Source organism: Pseudophryne corroboree, chromosome 2 (genome assembly GCF_028390025.1).
Source record: "Pseudophryne corroboree isolate aPseCor3 chromosome 2, aPseCor3.hap2, whole genome shotgun sequence".
NCBI classification, from domain to species: Eukaryota; Metazoa; Chordata; class Amphibia; order Anura; family Myobatrachidae; genus Pseudophryne; species Pseudophryne corroboree.
Genome location: NC_086445.1, coordinates 925,313,731 through 925,334,661, shown reverse-complemented (window position 1 = coordinate 925,334,661; position 20,931 = coordinate 925,313,731). Strand labels below are relative to the sequence as shown.

The 20,931-nt window shown below is 47.8% G+C and overlaps 1 protein-coding gene across 2 annotated transcripts in view; it reads right to left on the bottom strand.

Moving 5' to 3' along the window:
• The window catches only part of METTL27 (methyltransferase like 27), a 63,849-nt gene extending 52,614 nt beyond the window's left edge, over positions 1-11,235 (bottom strand). Inside the window, exon 1 of one of the 2 annotated variants that reach the window (XM_063956181.1) lies at positions 11,128-11,235. The gene's annotated coding sequence lies outside the window, so the exon portion shown is untranslated. The remainder of the gene's footprint in view (positions 1-11,127) is intronic. The other variant, XM_063956182.1, reaches the window with a different exon arrangement.
• Between the last annotated feature and the right edge of the window lie 9,696 nt (positions 11,236-20,931).

Below are 20,931 nucleotides of genomic sequence, written 5' to 3'. Positions count from 1 at the left end.
CAGAGCCAGACGGCCTACTGAGGGGAAAAAGGATCTTCGGGTCCCCCCTTGCCGAAGCGCAGAGGGACACCTTGAGTCCCCGACCCCCGGGGCCAAAAAGCCCTTTAGGGGGCAAGGGTATTTGGACTTCCTTCCGGCTCACGACTTGGGGTCGTCCCTTTTTACCAGGGTTGGCCGAAGCTTCCCCCTTCAGACCTCCCCAAAAGAAAAAAAACCTTCAGCCCTCCCCAAAAGGAGAGGGCCTCGGCTACAAGGGGAGAGGGTGGCCCATAAGGGTCTCACCTAAACCCCGCAAAGACGTGAAACACACACACGAGACACATAAAAAGTTGTGAAGTGCAAAAAAAGTGCAAACACACGTGAAAGAATAATGATAAATACATAAATAAGCCCCAGCCAGAAGGCCAGGGGAAAAGTAAAAATTGTCCTTGCCCTAGCCAAAAGGCCAGGGCAAAGGAAAGTGGGTGCAGTCAGAAGTGGTGAAGTGACAGTGTAAAGTGCCATACTAGTGCATGGTGGGGCGCAGCACCAGTGCATTTTCAGGTACCACTGGCTCTGCTAGCACCAGGGGCACATAACACCTTCGGCCTCAGGCTGCTGTTGACCTCCAGCCAGACCAAGCTTCGTCCCTGCTCAGTGCCAGGGTACAGGACCAACCCTGAGCACGAGAGTAGATACTAAACTGGGCTGTTCTTCGCTCCACCACAGGGGTCCTATTTCAACCCCCTAAAAGGACAACGGATACTAAGCCCAGTTTTTCTCCACTCTCAACCAGGGCCAGTCCCTCCCCAGCACGGTACTCCCCAAGGTGGTTCTCCATTCCACACCAGGGACCTTTCAAGCCCCCAGTGTAAGAACAGGTACTGCACCAAGTGTTTCCCTCGAGCAGGTACTACACTTGATCTTAGACAAAAGGCCAAGAAGCGATCGGCACCAATAAGGCTCGGAACCAATAATCAACTTGTCCATCGATGTAAGCTGATAATTGGCAGAAAACCAATCTAAAAAATGTTTTAGAAGACCCGCTTCTTCATTCTGTTCTGGTATGAAGAGATGAGGATTAGTGGGCAGTGAAGCAGGGTCAGACTGCTCTGTGGGGAAAGGAAGATCTAGGTGTAGATTTACTAAGAAGAAGGGGGCAGATGTATTAAGCCTGGAGAAGTAATAAGTGCAAGGTGATAATGCACCAGCCAATTAGCTCCAATATGTAAATTGACAGTTAGGAACTGATTGGCTAGTGCGTTATCACCTTCCACTTATCACTGCTTTATCACTTCTCCAGGCTTAATACATCTACCTCACCCCTCGCCTCCCCCGGGTTTTCAAATCTGACTCTGACCAATAGTTTGACAGCCCAATCCTTAGTATATCTATCTTCTAGAATTCCTAGTGCTCAGTCCTAGATCGCTCTGGATTCCCTGGATATATTACTGTGGGTTACTGTGCTGCATTTTCAGGATTTGCTGTCGCACTATACAGCCACAGCCTGCCCTTGTCTCTTACATACAAGAGCAGTTCTCCTTCTTCCCTAGTGCTGCTGCCAGTGGCCCTAAACTTCACTTAAATAGTAAGTGGCAGTACAGATTGTGTAATGGTTAGCATTACTGCCTCACAGCACTGAGGTCATGGGTTCGATTCCCACCATGGCCCTAACTGTGTGGAGTTTGTATATTCTCCCTGCAGTTGCATGGGTTTCCTCCAGGTACTCCGGTTTCCTCCCACAATCCAAAAATATACTGCTCAGCCACATGCTAGGTGACCCAGGAATAAATAACATGGATGGCAAGTTTGAAAGGAAATCTTCTATGAAGGAGATACCCGGTAGCCGCCTCCATACATGTGGGAACCATTCCCTCCGGATATCAATATTTACAAGTGGTGGACAGGTGGAAAATTAATCCTATAACATTAGTACGGAAATTTATTTAAGAACATTTAGGGGAACATTTACTAAGCAGTGATAAGAGCGGAAAAGTGAGCCAGTGGAGAAATTTCCCCATCAACCAATCAGCATTTCTGTTTCATTTTATAGTATGCAAATTATATATGTTACTTCTGTGCTCATTGGTTGCCATAGGCAACTTCTCCACTGGCTTACATCTCCGCTCTTATCACTGCTTAGTAAATGTACCCCTAAGTCACTATTATAAAAAAAAGAAAGAAATCTATTTAAAAAAGAAAACAACAGTTGGATGCAATGCTAATACTCCTGCAAATGATAGATTTTTTTTCAACTGCGCATGCATCTAAGTTGCAGATGTGCAGTAGCGATCGAGACGCAGGGTGTCAAAATGATAAGGGAAATGAATTGGGGTGTGCCTGGGTAATTTAAAATACATTATCTGTATGTGGTATATGTGCAACTATCAGTAGCGATGTACCATGCGCAACCAGCAGTAGCGGTGTACAGAGCCATCTTAACAGCAGTGTAGGCCCCTGGGCACAGCAATGCACTGGGCCCCCTACCCATGCTCCAGCGGTAGGGGTGGGAGGAGCTATCAGCAGCAGCTTTGATGTCCCGCGGGCGGTAGGGGGTGTTCTATCTTCCGCTCAGCATGTAGGACCTGGGGCAGTAATTTCTGCTAATTACTCCTTCACTGCACAGATGGGTCTAAACTGTAGAAGGGGGGCATTGGGCTGAATGAAGGGGCCCTGGTACATGACTTCCAGGGTGGTAGAGGGTGTTTAATTCGTAGGGGAGGGGTGGCTAGTGGAGTGGGCTTAATATTTATAATTTTCCGGTGGGAGGGCAGCTTGCTTGACTGCAGATATCTCAAGTTCCTGAAAATATATTTCTTAGCTTTGAATGGGATAAAATACTAGAGAGTGCCACCCTTCAGAAGGTTCTGGGGACTTGGGGATCAGAGTTCAGGAGCCAGGGCAATTCACCAACGAAAATATAAAACTGCATATTAGGCGTGTGGAGCTGGAGCAGGGACCAGCTGCTTGAAGGCTGATATCTCCGGTTCTGGGCATAGTAGAGACAAGCTGCCAGTGTCCACTGAAAGGGGAGAGTCCCAGCTTTTGGCTTATACCCTTAGAAATACTCAAAGTCAGACAGAACCCGAAATATCTGGCTGGGAAGAGCAATTAACAGGCTTGGATGGGGACCACTGCTTTCAAGTCGGATATCTCCGGTTCGCCAGGGCCGATTTTCAAAAATCTGGTACCCCTGGAAAGAGGGGACCCTCATCTATCAGCCTAGGGCCCTTATTCTCTTGGGCCCCTTGGGCAAGAGCCTATTGAGCCCATACGAAAAGACGGCCCTGGCGGTGTACAGTGTGCAACCATCAGTAGCAGTATACCATATGCAACCAGAAGTAGCAGTGTACCATGTGCAACTAGCAGTAGCAGTGAACAGTGTGAAACCATCAGTAGCGGTGTACCGCGCTCAACCGTCAGTATTGGTGTATGGTGTGCAACTATCAGTAGCAATGTACCATGGGGGTCATTCCGAGTTGTTCGCTCGCAAGCTGCTTTTAGCAGCTTTGCACACGCTAAGCCGCCGCCTACTGGGAGTGAATCTTAGCTTCTCAAAATTGCGAACGAAAAGATTAGCAGAATTGCGAATAGACACTTCTTAGCAGTTTCTGAGTAGCTCCACACTTACTCGGCATCTGCGGTCAGTTCAGTCAGTTTCGTTCCTTGTTTGACGTCACAAACACACCCAGCGTTCGCCCAGACACTCCTCCGTTTCTCCAGCCACTCCCGCGTTTTTCCCAGAAACGGTAGCGTTTTTTCGCACACACCCATAAAACGGCCAGTTTCCGCCCAGAAACACCCACTTCCTGTCAATCACACTCCGATCACCAGAACGAAGAAAAAACCTCGTAATGCCGTGAGTAAAATACCTAACTGCATAGCAAATTTACTTGGCGCAGTCGCACTGCGGACATTGCGCATGCGCATTAGCGACTAATCGCTCCGTTGCGAGAAAAAAAATAAGATTTTACTTACCGATAAATCTATTTCTCGTAGTCCGTAGTGGATGCTGGGGACTCCGTCAGGACCATGGGGATTAGCGGCTCCGCAGGAGACAGGGCACAAAAATAAAGCTTTAGGATCAGGTGGTGTGCACTGGCTCCTCCCCCTATGACCCTCCTCCAAGCCTCAGTTAGGATACTGTGCCCGGACGAGCGTACACAATAAGGAAGGATTTTGAATCCCGGGTAAGACTCATACCAGCCACACCAATCACACCGTACAACTTGTGATCTGAACCCAGTTAACAGTATGACAAACGTAGGAGCCTCTGAACAGACGGCTCACAACAATAACAACCCGATTTTTTTGTAACAATAGCTATGTACAAGTATTGCAGACAATCCGCACTTGGGATGGGCGCCCAGCATCCACTACGGACTACGAGAAATAGATTTATCGGTAAGTAAAATCTTATTTTCTCTGACGTCCTAGTGGATGCTGGGGACTCCGTCAGGACCATGGGGATTATACCAAAGCTCCCAAACGGGCGGGAGAGTGCGGATGACTCTGCAGCACCGAATGAGAGAACTCCAGGTCCTCTTTAGCCAGGGTATCAAATTTGTAAAATTTTACAAACGTGTTCTCCCCCGACCACGTAGCTGCTCGGCAGAGTTGCAATGCCGAGACCCCTCGGGCAGCCGCCCAGGATGAGCCCACCTTCCTTGTGGAATGGGCCTTGACAGATTTAGGCTGTGGCAGGCCTGCCACAGAATGTGCAAGTTGAATTGTGCTACAAATCCAACGAGCAATCGTCTGCTTAGAAGCAGGAGCACCCAGCTTGTTGGGTGCATATAGTATAAACAGCGAGTCAGATTTTCTGACTCCAGCCGTCCTTGAAATATATATTCTCAATGCCCGGACAACGTCCAGCAACTTGGAATCCTCCAAATCGCTAGTAGCCGCAGGCACCACAATAGGCTGGTTCAGATGAAACGCTGACACCACCTTAGGCAGAAAATGAGGACGCGTCCGCAGTTCTGCCCTGTCCGAATGGAAAATCAGATATGGGCTTTTATACGATAAAGCCGCCAATTCTGATACTCTCCTGGCTGAAGCCAGGGCCAGTAGCATGGTTACTTTCCACGTAAGATATTTCAAATCCACCGATTTGAGTGGCTCAAACCAATGGGATTTGAGAAAATCCAAAACTACATTAAGGTCCCACGGAGCCACAGGGGGCACCACCGGGGGCTGTATATGTAGTACTCCTTTAACAAAAGTCTGGACTTCAGGAACTGAAGCCAATTCTTTCTGGAAGAAAATCGACAGGGCCGAAATTTGAACCTTAATGGACCCCAATTTGAGGCCCATAGACAATCCTGTTTGTAGGAAATGCAGGAATCGACCCAGTTGAAATTCCTCCGTGGGGACCTTCCTGGCCTCACACCACGCAACATATTTTCTCCAAATGCGGTGATAATGTTGTGCAGTCACCTCCTTCCTGGCTTTAACCAGTGTAGGAATGACCTCTTCCGGAATGCCTTTTTCCCTTAGAATTCGGCGTTCAACCGCCACGCCGTCAAACGCAGCCGCGGTAAGTCTCGGAATAGACACGGTCCCTGCTGAATCAGGTCCCGCCTTAGAGGTAGAGGCCACGGATTTTCCGTGAGCATCTCCTGAAGTTCCGGGTACCAAGTTCTTCTTGGCCAATCCGGAGCCACAAGTATCGTTCTTACTCCCCTTTGCCGTATAATTCTCAGTACTTTGGGTATGAGAGGTAGAGGAGGAAACACATACACTGACTGGAACACCCACGGTGTTACCAGAGCGTCCACAGCTATTGCCTGAGGGTCCCTTGACCTGGCGCAATACCTGTCCAGTTTTTTTTGAGGCGAGACGCCCATCATATCCACCTTTGGTTTTTCCCAACGGTTCACAATCATGTGGAAGACTTCTGGATGAAGTCCCCACTCTCCCGGGTGTAGATCGTGTCTGCTGAGGAAGTCTGCTTCCCAGTTGTCCACTCCCGGAATGAACACTGCTGACAGTGCTATCACATGATCTTCCGCCCAGCGAAGAATCCTTGCAGCTTCTGTCATTGCTCTCCTGCTTCTTGTGCCGCCCTGTCTGTTTACGTGGGCGACTGCCGTGATGTTGTCCGACTGGATCAACACCGGCTGACCCTGAAGCAGGGGTTTTGCCAGGCTTAGAGCATTGTAAATCGCTCTTAGCTCCAGTATATTTATGTGAAGAGACATCTCCAGGCTTGACCATACTCCCTGGAAGTTTCTTCCCTGTGTGACCGCTCCCCAGCCTCTCAGACTGGCATCCGTGGTCACCAGGACCCAGTCCTGTATGCCGAATCTGCGGCCTTCTAACAGATGAGCACTCTGCAACCACCACAGAAGAGACACCCTTGTCCGTGGCGATAAGGTTATCCGCTGATGCATCTGCAGATGCGATCCGGACCATTTGTCCAGCAGATCCCACTGAAAAGTTTGTGCGTGGAATCTGCCGAATGGGATTGCTTCGTAAGAAGCCACCATCTTTCCCAGGACTCTTGTGCATTGATGCACAGACACTTTTCCTGGTTTTAGGAGGTTCCTGACAAGTTCGGATAACTCCTTGGCTTTCTCCTCCGGAAGAAACACCTTTTTCTGAACCGTGTCCAGAATCATTCCCAGGAACAGCAGACGTGTTGTCGGGGTCAACTGAGATTTTGGAAAATTCAGAATCCACCCGTGTTGTTGCAGCACTACTTGGGTTAGTGCTACTCCGTCCTCCAGCTGTTCTCTGGACCTTGCCCTTATCAGGAGATCGTCCAAGTAAGGGATAATTAATACGCCTCTTCTTCGCAGAAGAATCATCATTTCGGCCATTACCTTGGTAAAGACCCGAGGTGCCGTGGACAATCCAAACGGCAGCGTCTGAAACTGATAATGACAGTTTTGCACCACGAACCTGAGGTACCCTTGATGTGAAGGGCAAATTGGGACATGCAGGTAAGCATCTTTTATGTCCAGGGACACCATAAAGTCCCCTTCTTCCAGATTCGCTATCACTGCTCTGAGTGATTCCATCTTGAACTTGAATTTTTGTATGTACAGGTTCAAAGATTTCAGATTTAGAATAGGTCTTACCGAGCCGTCCGGCTTCGGTACCACAAATAGCGTGGAGTAATACCCCTTTCCCTGTTGTAGGAGGGGTACCTTGACTATCACCTGCTGAGAAAACAGCTTGTGAATGGCTTCCAATACCGTCGCCCTGTCTGAGGGAGAAGTTGGCAAAGCAGACTTTAGGAACCGGCGAGGGGGAGACTTCTCGAATTCCAACCTGTAACCCTGAGATACTACCTGCAGGATCCAGGGGTCCACCTGTGAGCAAGCCCACTGCGCGCTGAAATTCTTGAGTCGACCCCCCACCGTTCCTGAGTCCGCTTGTAAAGCCCCAGCGTCATGCTGAGGGCTTTGCAGAACCCGCGGAGGGCTTCTGTTCCTGGGAAGGAGCTGCTTGCTGCCCTCTCTTACCCTTTCCTCTGCCTCGGGGCAGATATGACTGTCCTTTTGCCCGCTTGTTCTTATAGGACCGAAAGGACTGCGGCTGAAAAGACGGTGTCTTTTTCTGTTGGGAGGGGGTCTGAGGTAAAAAGGTGGATTTCCCGGCCGTTGCCGTGGCCACCAGATCCGATAGACCGACGCCAAATAATTCCTCCCCTTTATACGGCAATACTTCCATATGCCGTTTGGAATCCGCATCACCTGACCACTGTCGTGTCCATAAACTTCTTCTGGCAGATATGGACATCGCACTTACTCTCGATGCCAGAGTGCAAATATCCCTCTGAGCATCTCGCATATAAAGAAAAGCATCCTTTAATTGCTCTAAAGTCTGTAAAATACTGTCCCTATCCAGGGTATCAATATTTTCAGTCAGGGAATCCGACCAGACCACCCCAGCACTGCACATCCAGGCTGAGGCGATGGCTGGTCGCAGTATAACACCAGTATGTGTGTATATACTTTTTAGGGTAGTTTCCAGCCTCCTATCAGCTGGATCCTTGAGGGCGGCCGTATCAGGAGACGGTAACGCCACTTGTTTTGATAAGCGTGTGAGCGCCTTATCCACCTTAGGGGGTGTTTCCCAGCGCGCCCTAACCTCTGGCGGGAAAGGGTATAATGCCAATAACTTTTTTGAAATTAGCCCTTTTCTATCTGGGTTAACCCACGCTTCATCACATACATCATTCAATTCCTCTGATTCAGGAAAAACTACAGGTAGTTTTTTCACCCCCCACATAATACCCCTTTTTGTGGTACTTGTAGTATCAGAGATATGCAAAGCCTCCTTCATTGCCGTGATCATATAACGTGTGGCCCTACTGGAAAATACGTTTGTTTCTTCACCGTCGACACTAGATTCAGTGTCCGTGTCTGGGTCTGTATCGACCGACTGAGGTAAAGGGCGTTTTACAGCCCCTGACGGTGTCTGAGACGCCTGGGCAGGTACTAACTGGTTTGACGGCCGTCTCATGTCGTCATCTGATTTTTGTAATGTGCTGACATTATCACGTAATTCCATAAACAAAGCCATCCATTCCGGTGTCGACTCCCTAGGGGGTGACATCACCATTACCGGCAATTGCTCTGCCTCCACACCAACATCGTCCTCATACATGTCAACACACACGTACCGACACACAGCAGACACACAGGGAATGCTCTATTGAAGACAGGACCCCACTAGCCCTTTGGGGAGACAGAGGGAGAGTTTGCCAGCACACACCCAAGCGCTATAATATATATGGGAACAACCCTATATAAGTGTTGTATCCTTATAGCAGCTTAAATATAGTAATATCGCCAAAAAAAGTGCCCCCCCTCTCTGTTTTACCCTGTTTCTGTAGTGCAGTGCAGGGGAGAGTCCTGGGAGCCTTCCTCACAGCGGAGCTGAGCAGGAAAATGGCGCTGTGTGCTGAGGAGAATAAGCCCCGCCCCCTATTTCGGCGGGCTCTTCTCCGGAGTTTGTGAGATCTGGCAGGGGTTAAATACATCCATATAGCCTCAAGGGCTATATGTGATGTATTTTTAGCCATAAAAAGGTATTATACATTGCTGCCCAGGGCGCCCCCCCAGCGCCCTGCACCCTCCGTGACCGCTGTGTGAAGTGTGCTGACAACAATGGCGCACAGCTGCAGTGCTGTGCGCTACCTCAGGAAGACTGAAAAGTCTTCTGCCGCCTGCTTCTGGACCTCTTCCATCTTTGGCATCTGCAAGGGGGGTCGGCGGCGCGGCTCCGGGACGAACCCCAGGGTGAGACCTGTGTTCCGACTCCCTCTGGAGCTAATGGTGTAGCCTAAGAAGCCAATCCATCCTGCACGCAGGTGAGTTCACTTCTCTCCCCTAAGTCCCTCGATGCAGTGAGCCTGTTGCCAGCAGGACTCACTGAAAATAAAAAACCTAAAAACTTTTTCTAAGCAGCTCTTTAGGAGAGCCACCTAGATTGCACCCTGCTCGGACGGGCACAAAAACCTAACTGAGGCTTGGAGGAGGGTCATAGGGGGAGGAGCCAGTGCACACCACCTGATCCTAAAGCTTTATTTTTGTGCCCTGTCTCCTGCGGAGCCGCTAATCCCCATGGTCCTGACGGAGTCCCCAGCATCCACTAGGACGTCAGAGAAATAACGAGCGAACAACTCGGAATGACCCCCCATGTGCAACCAGCAGTAGCAATGTACCATGTGCAACCAGCAGTAGCAATGTACCATGTGCAACCAGCAGTAGCAATGTACCATGTGCAACCAGCAGTAGCAATGTACCATGTGCAACCAGCAGTAGCAATGTACCATGTGCAACCAGCAGTAGCGGTGTACCATGCTCAACCATCAGCAGTGGTGTATCGCGTGCAACCATCAGTAGTGGTGTACCGTGTTCAACCATCAGTAGCGGTCTATAGTATGCAACAGCAGTAGCGGTGTACCATGTTCAACCATCAGTAGTGGTGTACAGTGTGCAACAGGAGTAGTGGTGTACCGTGTTCAACCATCAGTAGCAGTGTAACGTGTTCGACCAGCAGTAGCGGTGTAACGTGTTCAACCAGCAGTAGCAGTGTACCGTGTGCAACCAGCAGTAGCGGTGTACCGTGTGCAACCAGCAGAAGCTAGGCAATTACAGCCCCCCGTAATCTTAATGGTAGGAGCCACCACTGATGTTTTCTGTACATTGAAATACGATGGTCAACTCTATCATGAACTCCAAACAGCAGACGCCTCAGACTCAGCCATCTTAGAACATTGCACGCTATTTCAAATTCTGTCCTGGAACGTACAATTCACTAGTCTATTCCTAAAATATGCACAATGATTTCATACTGGATAAGTGTATTGGCACATTCTAGAGCATCCTCACATTTTTCATCATGATCACTTGTTTGCACCATTTACTACAGCGCCTTAATACCACGGCTAAATAAGATGGAGACTTCTATATTGTGAGACAAGTGAAACATGAAAAGCGAGTGAATCTGGCTTCGGCGCGTGCTTGCTTTATTATCCAATACACAAAACATGAGATTTTTTTTTTTATACACGGTTGGCTGCAGCACATTTTTCAAGGCTGTTATGTACAATATCGATTTATATAATAAAAAACAGGCAAGAACTATGCATCTTGGCGTAAACAGAGGCGTGAAGGCCAGAAAAGACACATAGATTGTGCCTGTTTTCATATATCATAAAACAATGGAACGAGCGAAAAACAGACACAAACTATTTAGACTACAGAACCCTTTTGGACAGTATACAGCTCTGGCTCACAGCATACGACTCTGCCAATCTTTCAGCTATGTTTCTGGCGTGACACAAAAATGTTCCAAAAATATGTCCCATTCCGTAGCCAAAAAGACTGTTTACGAGACTCATTCTGTAAAAAAAAAAAGCTAATCCAATTTTCATTACACATATGTCAAAAAATGGAACATGACCCTTGGAAAAGATTTATGCAACGTGTGAAAGGCCTGTCTAATTTAATCTATCTCTAAGGTGCACTGACAGCTGCTGATCATTATTAATAAATAAATAAAAAGATACAGATGACAAAATGGATCCATATACTGGAGGGAGTGATAAAGGGCCTTCAGTACAGATACATCATTATCAATAACTAGAAGTGCTGGTACATTGCAGTGCTGTATCTTCCTATACGATACCTTCTTGTAGCTCACCCTCCTCTGCCTTTTGTCCACAATGCTTAGTGTGTGGACTACATCTCCCAGAATGCACTATACTGTAAGTTAGGAAGTCCTGCCTTACATTGCATGCTGGGTCAGAGAACAGCTTGCAGAGTGTGCAGCATGTGTCCTGTGCTTGTCCGTGGTAGGATGCCTAGCATATAGCGAGCAATCACTTTTCCAGGGTATAGCATATGTATTGGAGGGACTTTATATAGTTGAATAGAAGAGGAAAGTATTCCAATATATCCTGCCAGGGTTTTCTCTCATCTGGCAGATCACAGATCTCATATGTTCAGCTGCAGCTTTTCCCCAAACACTTGTTGGTATTTTGGAGTCAAATAGCTAATAGGCTAAATTTAATTTAATATATACAATGGGAATGCTAGAGTGGACCCGTCATAGTTGTATAAAACCACTTGGTGTTTTAAGCATCATTTATTGATGAAACAATAATATATGATAAATACATACTTTTGCAGGGACAGCCCTTTTCTGGAAATACAAGTTTCACGTCCTTATTGCAACTCTTTTTCGCATTTGAGTTTGATGCATACATATCTGGATAAATTAGTGGCCAAACGTTCTGGTGGCTTTAAAAATGAATGGTAAGATACACCACATCTAATTTGGGAGATACATATGATATCCCGGCCGACGGGATGCCGGCTGTCACTATACAGACAACGGTGTCCCGTCTGCTGGGATCCCAGCAGTGAGTCTGTTCGCTGCGCTTTGGGTTCTATTCCCGCTTGGTTGGTATCGTGGCACACCAACCGAGTGGGAATTCCGATCGTGTGTCGGGATTCTGTGGGTCGGCATTTTACCAGCTGTCGGTCTCCTGATCGCCGGGATTCTGACAGCCGGTATATTGACTGCATCCCCTAATTTGGTGGTATGTAATATTTTACAGTGTTTTTGTGTGTAATAATGTTTTGTCTTTATTTGCATCCTTAAGTAGGGATCTCGTAATTATCAAGGCAAACAATCCACACACCACACTTCGGTGTAGTATCTTCATAAGGGAAACTGATCATTGGACTTTGGGGGTAATTCAGACCTGATCGCTAGGCTGCGTTTTCGCACAGCAGGTGACCAGGTCTAAACTGCGTATGCACCGCAATGCGCAGGCGCGTCGCAGGTATAAAGCAGATCGCCGCTCAGCGGTGGGTCTATGCGACGAATTCGTTCGCAAGGAGATTGACAGGAAGAGGGCACTTGTGGGTGTCAACTGACCGTTTTCTGGGAGTGTTTGGGAAAATGCTGGCGTGTCCAAGCGTTTGCAGGGCGGGTGTCTGCAGTCAATTCCGGTCCTGAACAGGCTGAAGCGATCGCAGCGGCTGAGTAAGTCCTGGGCTGCGCAGGCACTGACAAAATCTGTTTGTACAGTTCTGCTACACATGCGTTCTCACACTTACACAGCTAAAATACCCTCCCCTGTAGGCAGCGACTATCTGATTGCAGCAGTGTAAAAAACGCCTGCTAGCGATCAGGTCTGAATTAGGCCCTTTATCTTCTTATCATGCTAATTTTCATACATCAGGAATCATAATTATGAAATGCAGCATTATATGTTGGGTATAGAACATTGGGGCATATGTATTAACCTGGAGAAGGCATAAGGAAGTGATAAACCAATGATAAATGCAAGGTGATAAACTCACCAGCCAATCAGCTCCTGTTAATATTGGAGCTGCTTGGCTAGTACGTTCATCACCTTGCACTTATCACTGGTTTATCACTTCCTTATGCCTACTCCAGGTTAATACATCTGCCCCAAAGTACTGTGCGGAGACAAGCAGAACATGGGACCCTTATCCTAAAATATATATATATATGGTGAGTAAAAGTATAGAAATTATTTAAAAGTAATTTATTTTTTTTAAATACAAAATTAAAACATTAGTGCATGCATTTGGGTGCAGTGTAGTTAACACATAATTAGATTTCATTTCAGACATCCTTGAACCCTCATTCATTTTAACAGATTTTGCTGAATTTTCTTGTGGTATTTTCTAAACTGGGATTTGAGCAAACTGCCGTGAGCCTGAATGATTGTTAGGGGCATATTTATTAAAGGTCGATTTTTAATCTATTTAAATCGATGTTGTGTTTCAGGGGCTAAAACACACATTTACTAAAGGCAGGTACACATTAGACGATTTTGAACTAATAAAAATAAAGATTTCCCCTGAAATGTCCCCAGCAGCAGAGTGAACAATGGGGGTAATTCCAAGTTGATCGCAGCAGGAATTTGGTTAGCAGTTGGGCAAAACCATGTGCACTGCAGGGAAGGCAGATATAACATGTGCAGAGCGAGTTAGATTTGATGTGGTGTGTTCAATCTGCAATCTAAATTGCAGTGTAAATATAAAGCAGCCAGTATTTACCCTGCACAGAAACAAAATAACCCACCCAAATCTAACTCTCACTGCACATGTTATATCTGCCTCCCCTGCAGTGCACATAGTTTTGCCCAATTGCTAACAAAGATCCTGCTGCGATCAACTCAGAATTACCCCCAATATCGTTCAGCATACTTGCCTTCCTGACCCTCTCCATGAGGGAGAAAATGCTCTGTTCCTGGACTTTCCTGGTAATGTATGATTGCCATCACCTGTGGTGAAACACCTTTCTTTTTTTTTAAATCAAGTAGTTTTTATTGAGTTTTATGTCACAAACAAACAAAACAAAACATCAACATTGAAATTTAACTGTAACATTAACAGTTGCCATCAATAAACCGATTTTTTCAATCACATTTTGGTGTGCGTGTTATTTCTTATCATATATAATTACATATATGTATCCATAGTTTTACAATGTCGCTCATGTGCTTAATACTTGCTCGCCCAGCCCTGCACCACCCCAGCGGCCCCACATCTCCGTAAATCGAGAGGTGGAACCCCGTATTTTATACATATGTCTCTCATGGCGAATTACCTCGTTCACCAACGCCCTCCAGTGCTCCACCCTAGGTATATCAGCAGAGAACCAGACCCTAGCAATAACCACCTTAGCTAGCGTTGTGAGACACAGGACATATTTGTACAGCAAAACAGAGTGCGTCTCCTCCAAATCTAGCCCAAATAAACATATGCCAGGATCTAATGTAGGAAGGGACGGTGCTGTCATGACCACATCACACCAAACTCTATGCCAGAAAAGGGAAATCTCAGGGCAGTCCCACAATAAGTGCCAAAATCCGGCATCAGCTGCCTGACACCTGGGGCAGTTAGAATCTTCCCTAAGACCAGCCCTCTGCATAATAACCGGAGTGCGATAGGCCCTGTGTAGAATGTAGAAAAAAACCTGCTTATACCTTATACATGGCGTAGTGTATTTAAGTGAACTCATAATCTGGAGCCACTGCTCTTGGGACAATTGCCCCAAATCAGTCTCCCATTTAGTACGGAGATTATTTAATAGATCGGGATAGCTATTGTTATTTAAAGCAGCATATATGGTAGACACCTTCCCCCTCTGGCTCATAGAAGCAAGCAGCGTCTTAACAGGTGAGTCAGCAATCGATGGTGGGCCGTGAGGGAATTGGGTCCGTACGGCATGTCTAAGCCGAAAGTATCGGAACATAACTGTGTTAGGCACATCAAATTCGATCTTCAGTTGCTGAAATGACTTCAGCACTCCACCGTGGTATAGCTGACCCAGTGCCACGACTCCCCTATCAATCCATATGTTATCTAGCGACATCTCATATAGCTCAGGGTATGCACTATTGAACCACAGTGGGGTACAGGTATCATGTCCCTCCCAGTCATATAAAGTGTGCGCATAACGCCAGATAAGCAAGGCTTGACGCAACAAGGGAGGCATGCCAGACGTTGAGAGACCAGAAAGGAGAAGCTGAAGAGGAGAGAGAGAGAAAGCAGGAGAGCACTCCGTCCGCTCAGCCAGAAACCCCCTCATCGTATCCCCCAGAGAGTCCCCGGTCCATTCACTCAGATGGGCCAGCTGAGTGGCCACATAGTATAGTCTGAGATCTGGGAGGCCTGCCCCGCCGGACATCTGAGATCTGCATAATGTTCTGATAGAGACCCGCGCCGGCCTACCACTCCATATAAATGAGGATAGAACTCCCTCAATAACAGTAAAGATCTTCTTGGGAAGGTAGACCGGGGAATTCTGTAGAGCATAGAGAAACTTTGGCTGCATCACCATTTTAAATAAATTGACCCTACCCAGGACAGACAACGGTAATTTTTTTCCAGCTATGTGCCTTCTCTTTAAATGTCGCTAGTATGGGGTCAATATTTTGGGCCATATAGCTACGCGCCATAGGAGTAATCCAGATGCCTAGATATTTGAATCGCAGTGTCCATTGCAAAGGATACGCCCCCTGTGTGTTTTCGGGGAGAAGGCCAGAGATAGGAAAAATGTGGGACTTGTCCCAGTTAATTAGCAGACCGGAAAAGATACCAAAATTCTCCACTACCTGTAATGCTGTTTGTAGGGAGTCATCAGAGTCCTGCAGGAAGAGTAGCATGTCATCTGCGTATAGCGCCACCACATCCACATGACCACCAATCTCAACTCCCCCGACCCCGCCATCACCTCGCAGCAGGGCGGCCAACGGCTCCACGGCCATCGCAAACAGTGCAGGAGATAGGGGGCAGCCCTGTCGAGTGCCCCTCTCCAGTGCAAAAAGCTCAGACGTGAAACCATTGGCCGTCACACGAGCCACAGGCAAGGAATACAATAATTGGATAAAGCCAATAAATCGAGGACCAAAGGCAAATTTCTCCAGCACCCCCCACAGGTACCTCCACTCTACGGAGTCGAACGCTTTGGCCGCATCAAGGGACACCACCACCGCGTCCGACCCCCCCACATCACTTCTCTGGAGATGACAGAACAATCTACGTAAATTTTGGGCCGTGGACTTACCCGGCATAAAGCCCGTCTGGTCTGGATGAATTATCGTTGTAATTACCAAATTCAATCGAGATGCCAAGATTTTTGCCAGTATTTTTACATCAGTATTGAGGAGGGAAATGGATCGATAGGACTCGGGGAGCAGGGGGTCCTTCCCTGGTTTCAGCAGGACAATTATATTGGCCTCGGCCATAGAGCGCGGGAGGGCCCCACCCTTTAAGAGTAGTTCAAACAGTTGTAAGAGATAGGGGGCAAAAAAAGTAATGTATTTTTTATAGACCTCTCCCGGAAGTCCATCTGATCCCGGTGCCTTAGACGCCGGGAGAGACAGGATCGCGGCCTCCACCTCCTCCATCGTGATAGGCGCATCCAGAGCCCCAGAGTCCTCCCGGGACAAGCATGGCAAGGTCAACTGAGCCAAAAATTCCCCCAGCTGATCATCAGAGTAACCGGCTCGGGAGGCATAAAGCGAGGAGTAATAACTACGGAAAGTCTCCGCCACCTTTGATCCAGAATAACACATTTGGCCAGCAGAGTTTTTCACACACTGAATTACTGTTCTAGGGGAATCAGACCAGGCCAAAAAGGCCAAATAGCTGCCATTCATCTCAGCCCGAAAATACTGCTCATGTCCCGCAAAAAGGAGTCTACGCCTGGATTTCTCAAATAAACAATCCGACCATTCACTTTGCGCGTTCTTCCACAACAATTCATCAGACCGCAAATGGGTAATAAGATATTGAGATTCCAACTGCTGGCACAAAGATTCCAACCGCATCTCCTCCCTCTTACTGAACGCTTTAACTTCAGAGATCCGCTTTATAAAGGAGCCCCGCAGAAACGCCTTAAAGGCATCATGCTTCATTGTCAGAACACTGTATAGTGAATTATCTTCCTGGAACCCTTCCCAGGCGGCCATCAGATCCGCACCCTCCCCCAACAGAGTCAACCAAAAGGGATTAAGCTTCCACATTTTTGCTCCCCGCTCCCAACCTATATTAACTGTGACTAAAACAGGAGAATGATCCGATATGCCCCTAGGGAGATAGTCCACCGCCAGCACGTCCGGGGACAAACCAGGGGAAACCAACACCAAATCAATACGAGAAAAAGCATGATGGGTAGCGGACTGACAGGAGAATTGAGTGGCCGCGGGATTTCGACATCTCCATATATCCACCAGCCCCATCTCCCCCACCAGTCTCGCGAATGAGGTAGGGGACGCCAGGGGAGGGGAAGATGCAACCGACTCCCTCCACCTGTCCATGCCACCATCCATGACATTGTTAAAATCTCCTAGACATATCACAGGGGTAGCAGGGGACCGGGCCAGGAAACGGGCAGCGTGCCGGAGGACCTCATTGTTATATGGCGGGGGGACATATACTGCTAATATATTAAACAGTCGGCTGTTAATATGGGCTCGTAGGAAGACGTACCTGCCATATTGGTCAGTTTCACATTCATCCATATGAAATCGTACGGACTTTTTAATCATTACAGAAACGCCTCTGGCATTGCTAGAGAAGGTGGAATGATACACGTGACTGACCCAGGGCTTTCTAAGCGCCAACACTCTACCTCCATGCAAATGTGTTTCAGAAAGACAAATTATGTCTGCCTGATATTTTTTAACCTGAGTCAGGACCAACGATCTTTTGATTTTTTCATTCAATCCCCGAACGTTCCAGCTGAGCAGACGGAGCCCCTCAGAAACAGTAGACATAGAAATCATAACGGAGAGGGATAACAGGATAGGTTAAAGAGACATATAGCAGAGCCTGGCATCGCAGCATAGCAACGTTGAGCCAACAGTACATAGGGACAGGAATAACCAGTCCCCCTACGCTCCTGGAGGCAGAAGAGCACAGAGCAACATAATGCAGAAAATACGCGTCTTTGCAAAATACGCACAGAACTAAAAAGTGATGACTTAGAAAAAAATAAACTAACCCCCCCTGCACCCACCCTGTATCACCTAATAACGCATTGTAGCAGAACACACACATAGGTAAAAATTGATGGCATGAAAAAAAACAAAAAACTAACCCCCCCCACACCCACCCTGTATCACCTTGCGAACATAAGGTATACCTGGATCCCATAACTCCCACCAAAGTAACTAAGCTAAGGGATAGGGGCCTAACCAAGAACCCAAAGAAATGACCCTACACTATCTTCGGCATAAACTCTCCACAGAGTACCAATAGGAGTAGTACCCTAACCCTGAAAAAAAAAAAAAAAAAAAAAAAAGAGGAAAAAAACATATCTAGCAGCGTACCCCAACGTATAAAAACAAAACAAAGATTAATATCAACATTAGGCTGCCCAGCATTACCCCCTTAGTACATTGCATATACACCCACAGCATGACTAGCGTAATATGATTTGAAACAGTTAGGCTTAGCCAGCAATAAGAAAGTAACAAATCAACAAGTGTATGATAATACATCAACGAGGAGGACGAGGCTGTCGTTCCAACCATGCAACAGCATCTTGAGGAGTGAAGAAGAAATGAGTGGTGTTATCGGACACCACCCTCAGTTTGGCCGGGAACAGCATAGAGTACTGTATATTGCGGTCACGGAGTTGACGCTTAACATGCAGAAACTGTGATCTACTCTTTTGTACCTCCAGGGCAAAGTCTGGGAAAACGGATATATTATGTCCATCTAGTTGGATAGGGCCCTGTGTCCGGGCCATGCGGAGTATAGCGTCACGGTCCTTAAAATGTAGGAAACGAGCAATAAATGTTCTAGCCGGAGCCCCGGGCGGTGGCGGTCTAGGCGGGAGCCTGTGCGCTCATTCCACCGCGAATTGAGAGGTAAATGCTTCTTTGCCAAACAATTTAATAAGCCAATTTTCCAGAAAGGATTCCGGGGAGGTGCCCTCTGCCCTCTCAGGGAGCCCAACAAACCGAACGTTGTTGCGCCGTAGTCTCCCCTCGATGTCGGACATTTTAGTCTGCATAGATATCACCTGGGTAGACAAATCGGCCACTTTCAATTGTAAGGGTGATGTAGTGTCTTCCAGAGCCGATATCCGATGCTCAGTTTCACCCACTCTTTCCCGGATTTTCTGTAGATCCTGCCTTAGAAGAGAGACGTCCGCCTGGACTTGCCCAATCTTGTCCGTGACCCTCTGCTCAGACGCAAAAATGGCCTGTAGTATTTGCTGGGTAGAATGAACCTGCTCAGTGGGGTCGGGGGCAGCGACCTCAGCCGCAGGCGGGGATGGGTCGGTGTCACCCTGCTTTGCCGAATGAGATGCCTGTTGCGACCTTGCAAATTTCTCCAGTTTTGCAGCGGCGTTCGCCGCGCTCTGACCTCCTTTCACCTGTCACGATCCGGGTATCTGGACGCCATTTCTTACCCATCAGATGCCTCCTAAGGCTGGCTCAGCGCTCCAGGACCGGATCCCATCTGTTATCCTAATGTTCACATTCCTGCATCCTCTCCTGTCTCTCTGAGACGCTGTCACAGTAACGCCTTATTACATCTGGCATGGCGTCTCCCGCGGCCTCCGCCGCCATCCCTGAGCTTCTGCATGCAGAGTGTCAGAGTGGCGATTACGTCAGCCGCGGCCTCCGCTGTGTCCGCGTGGTTGGATGTGCACTTGTCAGCCTGGCGTCTCCTGTCTCCAGTGGCCGGCGCCGCCATTACTGTTTTCATTACCACATGGATTACAAACCAAACTTCCCTCCAAGTGTCTGCATGGGCGCAGCCATCTTGGATTCTGTCAGCTGATCATTTCCTCCAATCTGTTGTCAGTATTGTTAATCTGCATAATTGCCTAGCCAATCCCTTCCTTGCTGCAGGTATAAATACACTGTGCCTGAGCAAGGAAGGCGTCAGTGCTTTGGTTGTCAAACCTAGTTCCTGTTTGTCTCTCTCCTGTGATTGTCTTCCAGGTTCCAGCTCCTGTCTCAAGACTTCCACCATAGAGACCCGCACCAGCATTCCACCTGCGGTGTAGCCTGACTCTCCAATCCATTGTGGATTCATCTGTTTCCAGCTACAACATTACCTGCTTCCAGCTCAGCTTTCAGCAGAGTACAGCTTCCCTTAAAGGGCCGGTGTCCTTTCTACACTTTACCACTCTCCACCGGTATTATTATTTCTCCGCTCTCAAGTTCTACATTTCAGTTCATATTTCATCGCTCCCAAGTTCATCTATTATTTAACTGGTTCCAGCCAGTATCCACTCCGTGCTAACAACAGTCTGGTTCCAGCCAGTATCCACAGCAGCTGTTTTACCTTCAGCAACCCAGCTTTTCCTGGAACATCAGCTGGCACAATCCTGGGTTATCTCCATTGCTACAGTCGGGCCTGGTAAGGACTTTCCATCTAGAAGATCATAAGAACTATCTCACACTACCAGTGCCCTGTGGCTCCTGCCATCCTGTAGTACCCAGGAACTGTATTTATTATTTGCTGACTTTTACGTTTTCTTTTACTGCTGCTGTGTTGCGGAGTTGTCATAATAAACATCATTGACTTTTATCCAAGTTGTCGTGGTCACGCCTTCGGGCAGTTATTATTCATGTTACATGTCCAGGGGTCTGATACAACCTCCCAGGTTCCGGTACATCTCAGCCCCTACAACTGAGGCTGCCTCCCGTCAGCTCAGGCCCTCAGTTGTGACAGTAAGCACTGACCTAATGAATCCAGCCGGAGACCAGGATCAAGCGGCCAGGCCGATGCAAGAACTGGCAGCCCGACTAGAACATCAGGAGGCTGCACAGGGCCACATCATCCGCTGTCTCCAGGATCTCTCTACTCGGCTGGATGGGATTCAGACAACTCTCCGTGGATCAGGCGCATCTGGTGCGTCAACCACAGTGACTCCAGTTATAACCCCACCCACCTTACCCATTTCTGCTCCACGTCT